The sequence below is a fragment of the Eurosta solidaginis genome, chromosome 5 (assembly GCF_040869045.1).
Source record: "Eurosta solidaginis isolate ZX-2024a chromosome 5, ASM4086904v1, whole genome shotgun sequence".
In the NCBI taxonomy this organism is placed as follows: Eukaryota; Metazoa; Arthropoda; class Insecta; order Diptera; family Tephritidae; genus Eurosta; species Eurosta solidaginis.
The window spans coordinates 35,933,512-35,952,879 of record NC_090323.1 but is presented as its reverse complement, the minus strand read 5'-3'; the positions used below and the strand labels follow the sequence as shown (position 1 = coordinate 35,952,879).

General features: G+C 37.6%; 1 protein-coding gene across 3 annotated transcripts in view; it reads right to left on the bottom strand.

Annotated features, from left to right (window-relative positions):
- Positions 1-19,368, bottom strand: part of FucTA (glycoprotein 3-alpha-L-fucosyltransferase A) — a 59,988-nt gene that overhangs the window by 25,949 nt on the left and 14,671 nt on the right. The window contains exon 1 of one of the 3 annotated variants that reach the window (XM_067788472.1): positions 19,020-19,068. The exons of the other annotated variants lie outside the window; for them this stretch is intronic. The gene's annotated coding sequence lies outside the window, so the exon portion shown is untranslated. Of the gene's footprint in view, positions 1-19,019; positions 19,069-19,368 lie in introns of those variants that run through there. 3 annotated transcript variants of the gene reach the window in all.

The window sequence follows — 19,368 nt, the reverse complement described above, 5'->3', positions numbered from 1 at the left end:
CAGCATCCTGGTTTTGATAACGGCACTCTCCGTATGAGAGTTGACATAAGATTTACCAAATCTCAATTAAAGTGTGTCCACTAGCTACTCCGAATCAATGGTTGGGTTTGTATTGTCGCATCTCATCAATATTATCATAGTTTTTTCTTATTTGTCTGGGATGGTGGACTGAGCATTCTCGCCTGACTGTGCATGAGTACAGACATCCCAAAGAATCTCGGAGTCCTGTATACTGGCAGATCTGTAACTTCTTCCAACTTGTGTCCCATAAATACAGCTACCAGCAACGTTTCTTTGTCTTTTTCCAGAAGCTGGAAGTGAGTTGAAAAATTCGTGCGTAAGTTAATTCCATTGACTTGTAGGTCTAATTCTTGTCCTACCTGCACAGTCCATATCGTGAAAAGGGTGGCCATGGATTTAGTTGGTGTAAGCTGATGATGAAGAAACTGTAGAGATTTGGCAAACACTTGTATATTTTAGAGCATAACTTATCCATAGAAAGACCAGATATCGTTGCATTATCGAACAGTAGCCAGCGTAAGAAACTATGGTAAGCCCTTTTAGTGGAGAGGGGACTCTCGATTTTTAGAAATAAAACAATAGTGGGCATAGGATACTAGCACGATGAAAATGCGGCTAGCTCGCTCTGTTTGACCCGTTAACAGTTAATCACAAATAAATAAAAAGAAGTGGACGTTGCTATCCTGGCTCAATCCGCACGTACCGGGTTAAGACACTTAGATTATTAGGAGTTAAGTTATATCTGAGACTTGGCATGTCTGTAAGAATAAGCGAAAACAATACATAGACCCACAGGTCCGAAGGGTCAAACAAATCGTTCAGATGGCAGTTGGATTAATACCATAAGGTGCAAGTATCGCGGATTACCGTACAAAGGACTACCCATATTCGTAAGACTTCTCTTAACGATCGAGAAGTGTATTTCATGTTTCCATATGGCAATCATTGGTAATGTATAAAATCACTACGCCAAAATGTTTTGCCAACTTTGCTTAACACACTCAGTCAGTTTGAGGATCCAGGCTAATCCAACAGAGAAACCAATTTTGTATGAAACCTCACTGGGTGTCTATGTACATTCATCAGACACTCTCCTACTGCTCAAAATATTACATTAGGGGGACTCATGTAACCGTATAAATGCCTTATAAAGTGTGTAAACGTATAAATTTATCTAGTTTACGCACGAGCTGTCAAATTTTGTATGAAAAATCATTTACACAATTTGTATAAATTTACGCGCACATTTCATTGTGTAAACGCGATAAACTCAAAGGAATGCAACCTTGCAGACATTACAGCAGGCATTTTCATCAGAAATCTCCAACATCAGCAAGTAATTTACAAGAATATCTTAGTAAAGTCGTTTTAGTTTTGATTTTTCACTTAATCTTGGTATTTTTTAATTTGTATAACAATCAAAAAAATTTTTGTGGAAATAATACAGCTGAAAAACAATCAAGTTTATCAAGAGTATTACTAGGTGCGTTCATATAACCGCGTGTGTAAATGGATATAATTTTACACCTTATAAGTTTATATGCTATCATGAGTCCCCCTATTACTTAGTTTATTGAGCAATACTTATTGACGCATGCTATGGACCACGCGTGCTCCTTACCCACCAACCACTTCAACCTAGGCCATTGACCATCATTATACAGAGCGGATGGAAAGTAGACGTAGTGTCCGAAAGTGTAACTCTGAGACTTCATAGTGACCTTTAAATCAGTAAAGGTAAAAGTACCAAACAGTGGCAATTAGTTTCTAATTCTTAGCTGGAGTAGCTCATCTGTGTACGCCCATGTGCCCATGCCATCTTCGCAATTGTAACGGAAGTGCTTAGATATTATGAAACCGGTTAAACATATATACATATGCAGTGATATACTTGTATTTATGTCAATTTTCCTGCGTCCCAAATTGCGACATGGTGTCTACTGTAGGGAGTACATTCATCTACATGATTGCCATGAGTAGTTCCACTTCATATTGGGGTTTTGCGCTTAAGTGTTTTCTTTCGCGTCTTATTTTCCAATGCAAACTTTAATTTGGTTGCATCAAAAGAGATGCACACATCGCCATTCACGTCCTTACACTTCATCATCACCTTATCCCTTTAATCGTCTAAGTGATATACGTGTGTCCGTGTTGACACTGCTCTGTATTTGTTTGTGGACAGATGGTACTTGAAAGCTGCGTTCACATTTTCCAGGTAATCAGGTTGATTGTTCGACGCTTCTAAGGAAAACCTACCTATATTTTACACACACACACATATGTACATCAGTGATTATTTAAATACGTAGCCTGCTTTTAGCCACTCAGCGTGCATGTCGAGTGTTTTATAAGTATCCTGGGATGACTTAGTTGTCACTAAAGTTGTTTTGTTTATATTGTTTTTAATTAGTCCCCTTATTCACAATTGAAAAATGCAAGTACTCGATTTGTAGTTGCATCGGTGTGTTGCATTAGACGTCCACCAAAAAATGGTATAAGTAGTTATAAACAAATATTAAGGGATACTCAAACTTACAATTTGAAATTTCATACAACTTCTGAGAAGAAGGTAATCGAGTCCTATAATAAATTTTTTTTGTTTGTTACAAATTTTTGTTTAGTTCAAACATCACAGAAAAGATAAATTACATTATTCATTGTTTTTGGTCAATAAAAGCCTCTTTGATGGTACTCTGCAGTCTTTCTCACAATTGGCTATAGTGAACTCTATACGGGAGATGAATACTCACATTTTAATCGAAAAATTGCAGTGCTTGCCTACCACACCGAAAATAATGGGTTCGATTCCCGGGAAAAGCAACATCAAAAATTTGGAAACAAGTTTCTTCATTTAGAAAAAAGTCGTTATAAAAGAGGGGTCGGGTCGTTCCTCGGCAGTGATTTGGCAAGCACTCTGAGTGTATTTCGGCCATGAACAGCTTCTCAGTGAAACCTTATCTGCCTTGCTGATGACGTTCGGGGTTGGACATTTAGGTTCCGTCCTGCCAATTTGTAGGAAAAATTAAAAGAAGCACAATGTAAATCGGAAGAGGGAGGATCAGCCTATAATATCGTCAGAGATTATCGCGCCTTGCATTTATTTGTTTTTTAATTGCCCTAGAGTAGTAGAGTTTCGTTGATAACTTAAGTACATTCAGTTCGTTATAACTGCAAGAACTTTCCAAATTTGATTGAGCCATGTCCGTCCGTCCGTCCGTCCGACTGCCCGTTAACACGATAACTTGAGTAAATATTGAGATATCTTCACCAAATTTGGTACACGAGCTTATCTGGACCCAGAAAAGATTGGTATTGAAAATGAGTGAAATCGGATGATAATCACGCCCACTTTTTATATATATAACATTTTGGAAAACACAAAAAACCCAATTATTTAGTAAATAATACCCCTAGAATGTTGAAATTTGACGTGTGGACTGATATTGAGACTCTTGATAAAAATTTGAACATTTTTTTTCAAATGGGCGTGGCACCGCCCACTTGTGATAAAATAAATTTTACAAATATTATTAATCATAGATCAAAAATCCTGAAACCTCCTATCGTAACAAAATTCGGCAGAGAGGTTGCCTTTACTATAAAGAACGCTTCGAAGAAAAATTAACGAAATCGGTTAAGGACCACGCCCACTTTTATATAAAAGATTTTTAAAAGAGTCGTGCACGAATAAAATAAGCTATATCTTTGCAAAAAAGAGCTTTGTATCAATGGTATTTCATTTCCGAAGTTGATTTATAACAATAAATAGGAAAAACTTCAAATTTAAAAAAATGGGCGTGGCACCGCCCCTTTTATGACTAAGCAATTTTCTATGTTTCGGGAGCCATAACTCGAAGAAAAATTTGTTCAGATTAGAACCATATTTATATGTATTATTGCGCAGCCTTGTTACACTATTAAGCACACAAAACAAACAACAGCATTTCAAGTGTACAGCTGGTTATGTAATGTTCGGTTTCACCCGAACTTAGACTTCCTTACTTGTTTCTAAATAGGTATCACTACTCTCTCCTAGCTAAACGCTAGCTTATAATATGACCGTGCTTAGCCACAACAACATCACCCACAACAACAACAACAAGAACAACCGCGCTTCACTCGCGTCCGGAACATTTCTCACTATAGAAGTTGTTCTTCTGCATTCACTGAAACTCGAAAGTGCTTGCAGTGGTCGTACGGAGTGAATGAGAAGTGTGGTCGCACTGCTAAGTTACATTGCTAGATCTGTGCGCTTGTTTTTCGTAGATGATCGTCCATTGGCTTTCGTTCGCTATGAGATGTTATATCGTTGAAGCTATGTTTTCGGACTGCTATGTTGAAGCCATGAAGAACAATATTTGGTTTCGGATTATCTAGGAGGGTGTCCTTACAACCTCGTTCTTTTCGACGGGTTGGATGTAATGTTTCTAATGTCCTTGTTTTAAATGATAAGGCTAGCATACTCCAACATATTGTAACGAATTTAGTGAAACTCCGCTTATTTTACACCTTCTACTAACGTTCGTATCGCTAAATTGTTGAATTACAAAACTCCAATATTCAATAGTGCAAAATGGTCTTTATTAGACTACTTTCAAAATACTCCCCAATAACACTTATACTTCGGAACTGGTAGCGTGCTTAAATCAAACTGATTGGTCGTGCTTCAGCTGGTGCTGCTTTTATACTCTTCGGTTTCCTCGTTGGCATATTTCTAGGCGTTTCTATTTCTAGAATTTACTACTTGTTTACCAGCTATAAACTCACCAGCTATAAACTACAGATGCACGTTTATAGCTTCTCATATGCGCGCGTATATGTGAGCGATAATTGCACAAATGATTGCCTACTTTTGTGAGCATCTCAGATATATGCATGTGTATGTGTGGGAAATACTTTGCTGATGATTGCATACTTTTGTGAGCATCTCTCCGCTACTTTATTTATGTACATACAAGTCACTGCTTAGTATCGGCTTAGAGATGATATTATCCCTTAGTGTTGCTAATATTCGTCAAAATATTATTAAAGGGTCATACGGAAACCTTACTTTATATAAGAAGACGTATAAGAAAGCTTCTCGGAGAAGTTTAAACCTTTTCTTGAAATTAAAGGTAGTATAATGAATACTGCTAGAATATATTTTAAACTCTGATGATCAAGCGAAATAAGCCTAATATAAGGCGTACATTTTGTCATGGGTATCATTTGAAGCATGCATATATAGACACGCCTGAATGAATCTTTAGTTAGCCTACTGTGCCAGTCACTGGCTGGACAATCTGAGTAAAAGAAAGCGAAAGTTAATATGAAAATTGGTAATATTTTCTGCCTTGTCGGAAACTCATTCAAAATTAATATAGAGATCCCAGGTAATGAGGGTGTGTCTTGTGTAAGGATAATGTGTGTATTTCTGGCATGAAAAGTTTCTGCCTTAACGGTTTCTACGAAAAATCAAAAGTAGCACACCACAAATTGTGATAGAAGCTTGAACTTAATCTCTTCCGTCATTCATTATTTTGGAGACCGGGCAGTTTTGTGCCCACTTTGTCATAGTTATGTGGTGGAACGGAAGTTTCATCGTAAGGGTTTGATGCATTGTGCCCTTCAATACTTAAATAAAATCAATATGTTGGTTATCAAGTCTCCGCTGCTGTGTCTGCAAGAGTTTGCCCTGCATTTGAAACATTTCGTTATCAGTCGAATATTCAGGTAGAATTTTCAATGCAATCATGATCTTCGGCCACATACTTTGTTTTTCCGAGCCTCTTCTTTTATTTCTGTAGAAAAAACTAACGAAATAAATCGCCAATCCGTTTTACGCCGAACTTTTTCTCCAAATATGCAAAGTGCTATATTTAGTGGTTATAATAGATCCATTACAAATGGTGGGATATACAATTTTAAAGCTCATCTGGAGGGGTTTTCAGTCGATTTTTGTGAGACGTTCTCGTTTTTATAAACTTTTTATGAGGTATTTTTTGTTTGGTAATGTTTGTTTTTGCCCTGTTTTGCCCTGAATATGAGCCTGGTACTTTCGGTAGGACCAGGTTAGGTAAGAATACTGCTACGAATATTAGCAAAACTAAGGAGTGCTGCCAGCTCTAAGCCGATCTAAGCAGTGACGTGAATGCACATCAATAATTCAATCATTATGTATCTACATAAACGAATAAATAATTGCGTCTACACATATGTACACATTCCGACGAGCAACATTTACATACAAGGCAGCAAGAGATGAGATGTCACACACCGATGAATTTACTTATACGCTTATGTGTGTGCGGGAGACTGTAAACTACAAACACATGCATATACCTTATCTGAGTTGTCACAAGAGAGAGCAATAATTTGTGCACGTAGTTGTGGCTGGCGATTTTGTAGCCGAAACAACTAGTAACTTCTGGAAATCGAAGAGCCTAGAAGTATGCAGCGTAAACTATAAAAGCGGCGCCAGCGAGTAAGAAGTAATTCAGTTTGATTTGAGTTGTCAAGCAGTTGCGATTAAGACGATATCTAGCGAGCAATAGCAGTACTATTTTGAATAGTAGAGTTTCATTGAGCTATCAGTCAGTGTGGTTATTAAGCAAGCTATTCGTTGCACAGTTTGAGTGTATTGTGAAGTACTTTAATAAAGGCCATTTTGCATTATTACAAATTGGAGTTATTTATTCAACAGTTTAGTGATTCGAACTTAGCAGAGGATTGCAAATAAGAGGATTTGCAGTAAATTCGTTACAATTGGTGTCAGAAGAGGAATTGTTGAATAAATTCCAGAGGACAACAAGGACATGGCAAAGTTCAGTGAATTGAAGATCCAGCAACTGAAGAGGGAGTTGGAGAGCCGTGGATTGAATACAAGCGGCGTTAAACTTGAACTTCAGGCACGGCTACGGGAGGCAATGGAAGTAGAAGGAATTGGCGTGGAAGAGTATGACTTTCATCTTGATGGCGAGGAAATAACAAAAATGGAAGAGACAGTTACGCAGACAGTTACGAGCACAGACTTGAACATGATTTTGGCTGCAATATCTGCTCAAACATCGACAATGGCATCTCAACTGGAATCACAGGAGACACGTATAACATCCAAGATGGAAACTCAACTGGAAGAACAGAAAACATATATGGCATCCAAGATGGAATCACAGGAGACACGTATAACATCCAAGATGGAAACTCAACTGGAAGAACAGAAAACATATATGGCATCCAAGATGGAATCACAGGAGACACATATTGCAGAAATGTCGTCAGAAATAACATCGAAGATAGAAGCACAAGAAACACGGATATCCGAAATGTCGGCGCAAATTTCAGCACAGATATCATCGCAGATCTCTGCTCAACTGGAAGAGCAAGAAGGACGAATTTCCTCGAAGTTGGAGGCGCAAGATACAAAAATTTTACAGTTTGAAGAAAAAATCGAGGCCGAGGTGGATGCTTTGAGAGGACGTATCGAGCAGTTACAACTAAATCGCCCAGCAGTTTCAACGAGTAATCCAAAGGTAAAGACACCATCCTTTGACGGTTCTGTTCCTTTTCAGGTCTTTAAGCTACAGTTTGAGAAGACCGCAGCAGTGAACCAATGGAATGCTGAAGATAAAGTTGCAGCTCTGTTCGTGGCACTGAAAGGGCCTGCCGCGGAAATCTTACAGACTATTCCAGAGTACGAACGGAACAGTTATGACGCATTGATGGCTGCTGTAGAACGGCGATACGGAAGCGAACACAGGAAACAGATATTTCAAATAGAATTGCAAAACCGCTACCAAAAAGCTAACGAGACTTTGCAGGAGTTTGCTTCGGACATTGAAAGATTGGCTCATCTTGCAAATGCGGATGCACCCGTGGAATACACGGAAAGAGTGAAGATTCAGAGCTTTATAAATGGCATACGGGACGTCGAAACGAAGCGAGCCACATACGCGAACCCAAAGCAAACATTTTCTGAAACGGTATCCCATGCATTGACTCAGGAAACGGCGTCATTATTGAGTAAACCAGCATACAAAGCTCATCGTGTGGAAGTAGAAAGGCCGGAGTGGGTAGACACAATTTTGGAAGCACTAAGGGGATCTCAACAGAAGAATGCCGGAGTTATTAAATGTTTCAAGTGCGGCAACCCAGGTCACATTGCACGTCATTGCGATCTTGGTCCTAATAGTTCCAACAATGTGGGTGGCCGTAAACGCAAAGCTGGCGGAAATGAGCAAGAGCGTGTCGAAAGTAAAGAACGAAAACTTGCCCCGGCTGTTGAATGTCCTGTGATATCTGTGTCGCAGATTGGAAGGAAATCAAGCAGTCTTACCATCAGAGGGAATGTGGATGGTAAAGAGCGTGTACTGACTGTAGATACGGGGGCATCTCATTCCTTGATTCGATCTGATTTGGTCTACAGGGGAATAAAGTCATTACCTGGAGCGAGGTTGCGTACGGTCACAGGCGAATATAACCAAGTTCAGGGAGAAGTAATATGTGAAGTCCTAATTGGGAAGGTCATGGTTCTACACAAATTCGTTGTGGCGGAGATCGTTGATGAAGTTATATTGGGAGTGGATTTCTTAGTTGACCATGACATCAAGATCGATATGCAGAGAAGGGTGATGCATTATGAGAACCAAGATGTGCCACTTAACTTCAGTTTGGAAAAAGGGTTCAGCAGTAAGCGAGTGCTGGTCGAGGAGATTCGACAGAGACCACGAAAGTCAAGGAAAGTAGATCGAGCAAAGGTTGATGGATCGAATGTGCCAAATAAAGCGAAATTAAAAGTACCTGCGAAGAAAAGACCGGCATCAACAAACCCTAATGGACGCACTAAATTCACTGAAAGAATTTTTCAGAAAGAATGCAAGGATGATTTCAAGCCAGCGCGCACTTTTGTTGGGAAACGTCGGAACGATACTGAGTATGTGAAGCCAATCCGTCAAGAACAAGCTCTACAAAGTAGTTCTTCATTGGCCAAGCAACAGAGTGCGAGAGAACGATCCAGAATAATGAGTAGTAAGATGGAACACAGGTACGACAGGGAAAATAATTCGGAAGGTTTCCGGAATGGAGATTTGGTACTGTTAAACAACCCTCACCGGCGGAAAGGTGTCCCAGCCCAATTTCGGTGCAGTTGGGAAGGCCCGTACAAGATTGTGAAGAAGCTCAGTGATACCATCTACCGCATACAAAGCATTGAGAAACCACGGAGTAGAAGAGTGGTACATTTGGCGATGCTAGCAGCGTTTAGATCGAGAGATTTGTCTGATCGGGACGATCAGACTTAGGTGGAGGGCAGTGTTACGAATATTAGCAAAACTAAGGAGTGCTGCCAGCTCTAAGCCGATCTAAGCAGTGACGTGAATGCACATCAATAATTCAATCATTATGTATCTACATAAACGAATAAATAATTGCGTCTACACATATGTACACATTCCGACGAGCAACATTTACATACAAGGCAGCAAGAGATGAGATGTCACACACCGATGAATTTACTTATACGCTTATGTGTGTGCGGGAGACTGTAAACTACAAACACATGCATATACCTTATCTGAGTTGTCACAAGAGAGAGCAATAATTTGTGCACGTAGTTGTGGCTGGCGATTTTGTAGCCGAAACAACTAATAACTTCTGGAAATCGAAGAGCCTAGAAGTATGCAGCGTAAACTATAAAAGCGGCGCCAGCGAGTAAGAAGTAATTCAGTTTGATTTGAGTTGTCAAGCAGTTGCGATTAAGACGATATCTAGCGAGCAATAGCAGTACTATTTTGAATAGTAGAGTTTCATTGAGCTATCAGTCAGTGTGGTTATTAAGCAAGCTATTCGTTGCACAGTTTGAGTGTATTGTGAAGTACTTTAATAAAGGCCATTTTGCATTATTACAAATTGGAGTTATTTATTCAACAGTTTAGTGATTCGAACTTAGCAGAGGATTGCAAATAAGAGGATTTGCAGTAAATTCGTTACAATACTATTGTGACTGTTGAATAAATAACTCCAATATTGAATAATGGAAAAATGGCCTTTATTACAATACTTCACAATAACACTCAAACTGTGCAACGAATATCTTAATAACCAAACTGATAGCTTAAATGAAACTGACTTTCAAAATAATACTGCTATTGCTCGCTAGATATCGTCTTAGTCGTAACTGCTTGACAACTCAAATCAAACTGAATTCCAGCGCCTCTACATCTGCGGCCTTTTATACTCTCTGGCTTCCTCGTTCGCATCTTCTAGAATCTACTAGCATTGTCCATGAGCTCTCAAACTTCTCAGCCATAACTGAAATTGCACGATTTTATAGCTTCTCTCATACCCCATGCTTGTATGTGTGAGCGACACTTCCACAATTATAATTGCCTACATTTAGGAGCAACTCAAATAAGATGTGTGCATATGGTTGTGCCTTGCTTCTCAGCTGCGTGTACCCACATATGTGTGGACATAATGATTGAATTATTGATGTGAATGTTTGTAGTTTACAGTCTCTCGCGCACACATAGGCGTATAAGTAAATGCATCTGTGTGTGACATCCTCGGCTGCCTTATATATGTGTATAAATGATTTGAGTATTGACGTAAATATCGCTTAGCATGGCCTTAGCATCGCCTTAGTGATGGTATCGCTTAGTGATGCTAATATCCGTGACACTATTATCATAATGCGTATGCCTATTAAGCCATGAAACACTGAAGTATGCATTTCAGAAATATTTCAAGTCTACTACAGGAAAAAAGCGATCTCAAGTAGACGATCTGATCATGGTTTGCAATTACAGTGAGCTCAAAGTAGTCTCAAATTCGATTTAGGAGATCTCGGAGACAAACAGGGTTTTTCATCGTGGCATCTTTAGTGTAATTTTATGTTTTCTCCAAATTAAAGTATTCGATGCCTTCCTGTGACCCTGATACTTTCAGCGTATATATAGCTGAGTTCCATTGAACACTGATCCAGATCCCGATAAAAATTTAACATACAAATGCAGCAACAACGTTTTGATTCTAATATTTATCTGGAGCAGTTTCGGAAATTTTAAAAATTTAGCTTTTGTCAAAATATTTTCGCAAAAACCCAGAAAAGAACCCCAAGGCAATGCAAAATCTGCGCCCGATCCATAGTTTTTCGCAGAGAACACTTTTCTGTGTAAGTGTGGGTGCGTATGCACAACAAAATATAAATACAACAACCGCAACTTAATTTGCAATTGCTTTTTTTTGCAAAAAGCTTCAGACAGAAGTAAAATATTTTAATATCAGCCTTGGAACGAATGTTTTAAAGTTCAAAACACGCCTTCTGATACTTCTCCCGATATGTTTGGACGTGTTTTAACCGCCGACCCCGTTTGTAAAGTATTGGTGTTCTAGTTTTTTTAAGTGAAAAATCCCATATAATTTTATATGGATAGTATATCGGCATGGTTTCAAGAACTAACAGTACTAGTCTTTAATTTTAAAATATGTTTTGAGTTTCAAACTAAAATTTTAGGGACAATTCTGGAAAAAAGGTTTGTAAATGACAGGCATTCTATTTATTACATGTACAAATGAGTTGAGTGCTACCCGGGTCGTTTAAGTGAAATTTGATCGTGGTGCAGATCTGATTAGGTGATTGGTACGCACCTATTGTCTTTCAAGAATTCGTATAGAGCAGCGATGGGCAAAACGGCTCGTATGAGCCTTTTGCTCATACGGGCACGCTTTGTACATTTAAGTGCTAGGTGAGGGACGATCAAGTGCAGGTATGTGGGGCGAAGAACACAGGAAGAGAATAATATACAAACACACATAACATTGAGAGCTATGTGGAAAATACAGCTGCCGTCGCTCTTATTATGTTCAAATTATTAAGCGTTTTAGGATAAACTAGCCTTTACCGACGGCTTCGCTCGCACTAAAGGCCACAAATATGTAATGTCGCTTTTGTGATTCACAACTCGAACTGAATTTTCAGTTGTAATTTTAAAAGTTCCTTAATGATTCAAATCATAAACAAAGCAAGTTTTAAAATTAGAAAAATGGTCGACGTAAATTTAACACACATGCAACACATGCTCCAACAATTTTTGCAGTGTGGATTTAACGATATATGTATGTGAGCTGAAGAAATTTGAAAATTACTCCATAATTTGAAATTTATAAATGAAAGCAGTTATATTTATAATAAAACCGGTATAATTAGTACTTGCTTATGCGATTGGTACTTTTTTTTTATTTATAAACTGATACATTTCTTTCTAGGCTCACGGCAACACTGCCAACAAATCTGAAAAAGGTTTCGTTTTCCCACGATTGTATACGAAACGTGCATTAGTATGTTTTTCTACTACTACTTCCTCTAATGCTACTACTTTAAAAATAATTTTTTATATACCTTTATGTATATATTGCAAAATGAATCGACTTGCATATAATTAAATGTATGTGAAGGCGAAATGAATGTCAATAATGCGTTGATTAACATAAAGTCGGCTTCAGTCTATGGTTATTCCGTTTTTCGTATTTCTTGCCAAAAAATTTATGTTTTTGTTTTCGTACTATTGCAACACAGTTTGGGAATTGGTTTTCGAGGTTGAGAGATAATATTTTCATTTCAGTTTTTTAGTGTTTCCGTAACCTTCTTGCCATTGTTTACTATATAAGGCATAATTAAACTTCCTTAACCCTAACGCCATAGGCGTAACCATACCCAAATCCATAACCATCTCCAATGTGATCGATTAATGGTGCCTTCACCTAAAAATCGTGAAAATTTCATAAAAATGAAGAAAACGCAAAAAGTTACAAACGTATTACACAAAAAATAAGTTGGTTAGTCATAACGTATCCAAACCAATGTATAAAATCTACAAAAAGTTATTAAATTCACCAACTCAAATATTTTTAGGTTATGGATATGGCGAGAAACCAAAAACCAATTGGTTGGCTGTGGTATGGTTATGGTGTTAGCGTTAATCGTGAAAATTTCATAAAAATGAAGAAAACGCAAAAAGTTACAAACGTATTACACAAAATATAAGTTTGTTAGTCATAACGTATCCAAAACAATGTATAAAATCTACAAAAAGTTATTAAATTCACCAACTCAAATATTTTTAGGTTATGGATATGGCGAGAAACCAAAAACCAATTGGTTGGCTATGGTATGGTTATGGTTTAACGTTATGGTATGGCACCTTTAATCGATTACATTGATTTCCATAAGGTAGGTTCGATCAGCTGTTTTATCTGGTTATGTTTTTATGGTTATAAGTCACCATTAATTGGCCTTATAGTTTAGCAGCTTAAATTGAGGTTATGTTGCGAATAGAGTGGAAGGCACTCGAATTCAGTGAAAGAGACATTCGAATGGAGTGAAATGAAGAACAGTAGGAAGAGCAGAGTTGCATTGGATCATTGCATCAATATTAAAGATAAATTTTGAAAAAATAATTAAATACTTGAGTATAAGCAAATATTTTCTTTCAATTACTGCAAATAAGGTGTACTAGATGCTATATATTCCAAAATTATAAAATTTTTTGTCTGTTTAAAAATTTAACTTCAATTTCCCTAAGGTTTCCGTAATATGGCCATTAGTGATGTTTGTGTGTGTGCAAATTTTGAGCGATCAGCTGTTAGTTGCGCTACTTGGTAAAGTTTACAATGCTTCTTGCGATGAATATCGTTTGAGACGAAGCGTACGATATTTCCAATGTATTTTTTTACTCCCCTAACACCCCAAAATACACAAACGTCTCACCAAGCACTCGCTGGCACTGAAACTGATTTAGGAGCCGAAAATAGGCCCATCCCTGGTATAGAGTAGTAATACATCGTATAGAACGACGTTAAGCTGTCAGCGTGACGTTATGCTATTGAGACATACATAATTTGCATGTAAAAGTATTCAGCTCTTTAAACAATCTGATTTTGTTTATATTTTCTATATTTCATTATACGTATTTTGCACAAATTTACAAACTGATCTGTTGTTTTAAAACGGTTTTATTTAGCTTGACTTTTACAGGCTGGCCGGCATGAATTTGTATACTCAGTTGAGCAGAGCTCACAGAGTATATTAACTTTGATTGGATAACGGTTGGTTGTACAGGTATAAAGGAATCGAAATAGATATAGACTTCCATATATCAAAATCATCAGTATTGAAAAAAAATTCGATTGAGCCATGTCCGTCCGTCCGCCCGTCCGTCTGCCCGTTAACACGATAACTTGAGTAAATTTTGAGGTATCTTGATGAAATTTGGCACGTAGGTTCCTGGGCACTCATCTCAGATCGCTATTTAAAATGAACGATATCGGACAATAACCACGCCCACTTTTTCGTTATCGAAAATTTCGAAAAATCGAAAAAGTGCGATAATTCATTACCAAATATGGATTAAGCGATGAAACTTGGTAGGTGAGTTGAACTTATGACGCAGAATAGAAAACTAGTAAAATTTTGGACAATGGGCGTGGCACCGCCCACTTTTAAAAGAAGGTAATTTACGTTACTCCTATCACTGTATGTCTGCTTAATAAAAATTAGCAAAATCGGAGAACGACCACGCCCACTTTTTAAAAAAAATTTTTTTTTATTCAAATTTTAAAAGAAAAGTTAATATCTTTACAGTATATAAGTAAATTATGTCAACATTCAACTCCAGTAATGATATGGTGCAACAAAATACAAAAATAAAAGAGAATTTCAAAACGGGCGTGGCTCCGCCCTTTTTCATTTAATTTGTCTAGGATACTTTTAATGCCATAAGTCGAACAAAAATTTACCAATCCTTGTGAAATTTGGTAGAGGCTTAGATTCTAGGACGATAACTGTTTTCTGTGAAAAACGGCGAAATCGGTTGAAGCCGCGCCCAGTTTTTATACACAGTCGACCGTCTGTCCTTCCCCTCGGCCGTTAACACGATAACATGAGCAAAAATCGATATATCTTTACGAAACTCAGTTCACGTACTTATCTGAACTCACTTTGTATTGGTGTAAAAAATGGCCGAAATCCGACTATGACCACGCCCACTTTTTCGATATCGAAAATTACGAAAAATGAAAAAATGCCATAATTATATACCAAATACGAAAAAAGGGATGAAACATGGTAATTTTATTGGTCTATTGACGCAAAATATAACTTTAGAAAAAAACTTGGTAAAATGGGTGTGACACCTACCATATTAAGTAGAAGAAAATGAAAAAGTTTTGCAGGGCGAAATCAAAAGCCCTTGGAATCTTGGAAGGAATACTGTTCGTGGTATTACATATATAAATAAATTAGCGGTAACCGATAGATGATGTTCTGGATCACCCTGGCCCACATTTTGGTCGATATCTCGAAAACGCCTTCACATATACAACTAAGGGCCACTCCCTTTTAAAACCCTCATTAATACCTTTAATTTGATACCCATATCGTACAAACACATTCTAGAGTCACCCCTGGTCCACGTTTATGGCGATATCTCGAAAAGGCGTCCACATATAGAACTAAGGCCCAACCCTTTTTAAAATACTCATTAACACCTTTCATTTGATACCCATATAGTACAAACAAATTCTAGAGTCACCCCTGGTCCACGTTTATGGCGATATCTCGAAAAGGCGTCCACAGATAGAACTAAGGCCCACTCCTTTTTAAAATACTCATTAACACCTTTCATTTGATAACCATATCGTACAAACAAATTCTAGAGTCATCCCTAGTCCACATTTATGGCGATATCTCGAAAAGGCGTCAACCTATAGAACTAAGGCCCACGCCCTTTTAAAAAAATCATTATCACCTTTCATTTGATACCCATATCGTACAAACAAATTCTAGAGTCACCCCTGGTCCACCTTTATGGCGATATTTCGAAAAGGCGTCCACCTATAGAACTAAGGCCCACGCCCTTTTAAAATACTCATTAACACCTTTCATTTGATACCCATATCGTACAAACAAATTCTAGAGTCACCCCTGGCCCACCTTTATGGCGATATTTCGAAAAGGCGTCCACCTATAGAACTAAGGCCCACGCCCTTTTAAAATACTCATTAACACCTTTCATTTGATACCCATATCGTACAAACAAATTCTGGAGTCACCCCTGGTCCACCTTTATGGCGATATCTCGAAAAGGCGTCAACCTATAGAACTAAGGCCCACGCCCTTTTAAAAAAATCATTATCACCTTTCATTTGATACCCATATCGTACAAACAAATTCTAGAGTCACCCCTGGTCCACCTTTATGGCGATATTTCGAAAAGGCGTCCACCTATAGAACTAAGGCCCACGCCCTTTTAAAATACTCATTAACACCTTTCATTTGATACCCATATTGTACAAACGCATTCTAGAGTCACCCCTGGTCCACTTTTATAACGATATTCCGAAAAGGCGTCCACCTATAGAACTAAGGCCCACTCCCTTTTAAAACACTTATTAACACCTTTCGTTTGATACCCATATTGTACAAACGCATTCTAGAGTCTACCCTGGTCCATCTTTATGGCGATATCTCGAAACGGCGTCCATCTATAGAACTTAGTCCCACGCCCTTTTAAAATACTCATTAATACCTTTCATTTGATACCCATATCGTACAAAATAAATCTAGAGTCACCCCTGGTCCACCTTTATGGCGATATCTCGAAAAGGCGTCCACCTATAGAACTTAGGCCCACTCCCTTTTAAAATTATCATTAACACATTTCATTTGATACCCATATCGTACAAACAAATTCTAGAGTCAAGCCTGGTCCACCTTTATGGCGATATCCCTAAATAATAAGAAAAACTCCGATAGGTGGCGCAGGGATCGCGATATTTCAAAAAATCGTATTTGTGGTCCGATTTGGTTCACATTTGGAACACATAATACATTCATGAATAGAAAGCGACCTAGGAAAAAAAATCCCCGCTAGGTGGCGCAGGGATCGAGATATGCAAAAAAATCATATTTGTGGACCGATTTGGCTCTATTTGGAACACCTAATACATACATGAAAAGAAAGCGACCTATGATGTACGATTTGGTTCATATTTTGTATTGCATTGTATATTCTTTATTTTCTTATAAATACGTACAATTTTCCAAGTAGTACAATATAAAAAATAACAAATTCAAATAAGAAAATAGTTAATGACATTAAATGCTAATTATAAAAGCAGTGGAAATATCATTTCCTGTAAATATAATTATAAATGCTTGCGGGCGCATAATAATCACAAGATATAATTGCTACAATCCCTAGTTAGAGTAAAGACCAGAGAATAACTATTTAAAAAAACAAAAAAAAAAAAGACTATATTAAATAAAAAGAAATACTATAAATTACAAAGTACTTACATATAATGCTAGAAACTTCATAAATATTACATAACGGATTTTATACGATGGGTCGCAACAGAATTTCTACACCCTCATGATTGAAACCAAGTAGCCACCGTTTCACTTCCCTCATAAACTTAGAAAGTTTTCTAATGAGTTGTATTACAGTAGGTAATTTGTTATACAGCTTACATGACACGATTGTGTAAAAGTTACAGAAAAGTGTGGTCCGAGGGGGAGAGGAAGAAGAGGCGGAAAGTGTCACTGCTCACTTTGTAAGCCCCCGACTTATTTGACCTATTGAGTTTGTAATATTGGTGAAGGTCACTATACTTAAAGCTATAATGTTTAAAAAATTTCGCCAGTAGACTGTTGTCTATCTCACAACATATAAATTAAATACGAAAGCTTTTAGTCGTTTAAATTATGTTTTTATTTAATAAATATATTTCGACACGCGCGTGGTGTCATCATCAGTTGTAGTTTTCAACTAAACATTGTAATAGGAGATAATCATAAGATTCTAAAAAACGAAGTCAAACATTAAAAAGTTAATATAATGCAAATACAATGCAATTACAATAAAAATACAATTGAATAAGAAATACAGAAAAGATTAAACAGTAAATGACTTGGTAAGTATACCAACAATCAGGGCCGTCGAGAGGATTTCCGGGCCCGGTGGGAGAGTTATCTACGGGCCATTTTCTGGCCATTTGTGCTTCCAAACACAGGGTAGCTAGGCTTGACACCCTGATTTTGGTTGAGCAGGGCCGATGAAAGTTTTTTATTCTTACCAAAACACTGAACGACCGCTCACCACTCGCAACAGATACTGGAATCGTGTAAAATATACGCAGAGCGATGCAAACGCTTGGGAAAATGGCATTAAGTAAATCGAATGGAGGTAGTCGATGTCCAAAATTTGCTTCGTATATATTCTTGAGGTGTATAACTTCATTCGATAAGTTTTGAGATACATCAGCAGGATATTTGACTGCAAAGTTTTCTGCAGCAGTCTGACACTCTTGTTTGTTTCAGGAAATTGGCACAGGAATGAAAATGTTGCGTTTAGTTCATTTATAGCTGCAAATCGTCTACTTATTCCACTTATGATTGAGTCGATTATGACAAAAAAAGTGTTTCTCTTGAAATCAATTTCTTCAACAGTGCAGTCTTCATTGAAGATTTCATGTGAGGGTCAACACGTTTTTTTTTTCCTGGCTGGTGGTAAAATGGATGAAGTATCGATCAAATTGTCAGCAACGGTTTTGCATTCATTATAAATTTTACTCCACTGATCACGTAGAAGCTGCAAGTCGGCAAGTAAACTTCGAAGATTGTCGACGTCAACGTCAATGGTAGCATTCATCTCTTGAAGAACCAGATCTCTTTCATTAATAGCCTGAAGAATTTTGAACCAAATAGAAGCCATCAAGACACACTCAAATGAACTCATATATTTTAGAATGCCATTGACTCCCGAAGAGTTTCTGCGGTCAGATTCAGTTTCCTGATTTTGTCGAGAGATTTTCTCAATCTTTTGGGAACCAGACTTATGCGAATACATCTTTTCAACTAAAATTTAATGAGATTACAGTCAATCTGGGAGGTTACTACAGTCGATCTGAGTATCTAGCCGGAAACTTTGCGGAAAACAGACAAAATAAAAAATATCACTCACCTGTAATCAGAAAAACACTACGCAAACACAACAACTAGCCACACACTTCAACTGTCACAACAACACTGAGTGGTACTTGGTCATTTTGCGTATCAGCTGTTCACTAGCCCATCGTTTGGCAATGTTGCTAGCTGCGAAAACTAGTTCATGGGCCAAGAGCGTGATAAAATTGAGAGTTATTGAGGGAGTCGAATATATAGTAATCTTTGATTTTGATCTTCAATTTTCACCAAATTAGATACTTGAAAGCTATTTGCAATAACTTATTTGATATATTTCTCAAAGACCATAATTCAAAAGAATCATTGGTAGAATTATATGGAAAGCAGCAATATGTACACACATACAT